Source organism: Lontra canadensis, unplaced genomic scaffold (assembly GCF_010015895.1).
Source record: "Lontra canadensis isolate GAN:19392208 unplaced genomic scaffold, GSC_riverotter_1.0 scaffold29, whole genome shotgun sequence".
In the NCBI taxonomy this organism is placed as follows: domain Eukaryota; kingdom Metazoa; phylum Chordata; class Mammalia; order Carnivora; family Mustelidae; genus Lontra; species Lontra canadensis.
In genome coordinates this window covers 18417716-18419251 of record NW_022631023.1, presented here as the reverse complement: position 1 = coordinate 18419251, position 1536 = coordinate 18417716, and the positions used below count along the sequence as shown (strand labels likewise).

The following is a 1536-nucleotide window of genomic DNA, read 5'->3' as shown; positions in this document are numbered from 1 at the left end:
CCAGCACTAGGAAATTTCTTGATAGACTCCTTCATTTCCCCTAGGAAGGTGACCTTACCTAGAATGATGGATTTTTTGCTTATAACTTCCTCTCCTCCACTCCCTCTCTACATTTAAACCTTTCCTTTTCTATAGTCCTTTGGAGCTCCCTTCTACTTGCTAGACGGAATGCTCCTCCATTCCTACATCAATTAATAAAACCCATTAGATCTTTAACATTTACTCGGTTGAATTTTTGTTATTTAACCCTTCTAATAAACCTGTTGATTTGGTCTTCCTCGTGGCCAGCATCTCTACCTCCTATGAAATGAATGTTCTTTTTCCTCAATCCACCTCATACAGAAGATAATTGGGAGAACCAGTGGAAGCTGTCTGCTACTTTAAAGCATTTGCCAGTAGTGTAGGTCCCATTAATCAGATCCTCCATTCAGACAATGCCATATTTACCAAGAGATTCAGCAACCAATTCTTGCTGGTTTTCCCATAACTGTGAAAGAAAACACATCATTTACTGACTTCAAGTTTGGATGGCCCCTTCCAATATATGGTTCCACAATCTTCACCATGTTAACTGAAGCATCACTGAGCTTAACAAAGGTACCACTGAATATATGGTGAAGGCAAAGAAGCTGGAACACCTTCCAGAACTTTAGGGTGACCCCTTTAATACTGATCCTGATGACAGACGTCAATATGGGTTCTGCAGGTACATAGAAGTTGCCGGATTTTCTTGCCATCCTCACTATTCTGGTAGTGGTTCTGTACATCTGTCTTTATGATAGTTTACCTTTTTCAAAGATAAGCTTTTTCCTTACTTTTCAAAACATCTTTTGGGCAAACTTCTTTCTTAAGCTTTCAATGTTCAGTCCTGTGCTTTTTTTTTCTTTTTTCTTAAGGATTTCTGGCATAGGAGGGACCATCTTTTTCTTCTCTTCTGCACCTTCCATGGTTCCAGCCAGAAAGGAGAACCACATAATCTGTTTTTCATTTTTAATTTTTACAACAGGCTGATATTATCCCCTTTACTTTGAATTTTCTTTTTTTCACCTCACTATATATTGTAAACATCCTTCTTGTTTGGGACATTGAAAGATCTCAATACAACATTTTCCGTTGTGTGTTCCGTTGTGTGCATCTGTGCATGTGTGTGTGGCACTTGTGTGTGCCATAATTTATTCAGCCCCTACTCATGGGCGTTCAGATTGTTTATGTTTTATTGATGCAAAAACGAATACTCCAGAAGGCATTATTCTATATATGTCCTCTATCAAATGTGCTTTTATTTACTGTGAAAATTCACGAGCGAGAGTTGCTATCTGACATAGACTGATTTTAATTCAAATAATTGCTGCCAGATTTATTCACCAAAATAGTAGAAAACTTCACACGTCTATCACCAAAGTACTAGAATGCCATAACTTTGAGTATTTGTCAGCAATGGTTGTTACTTCTTATTTAAAACATTTGCCAGGGGCACCTGGGTGGCTCAGTCGTTAAGCAACTGCCTTCGACCAGGTCAGGATCCCAGTGTCCTGG

The 1536-nt window shown here is 38.7% G+C and overlaps 1 pseudogene; it reads right to left on the bottom strand.

The window, feature by feature from the left end:
* Positions 1-238: 238 nt before the first annotated feature.
* LOC116872359 lies at positions 239-947 on the bottom strand (annotated as a pseudogene).
* Positions 948-1536: the final 589 nt, after the last annotated feature.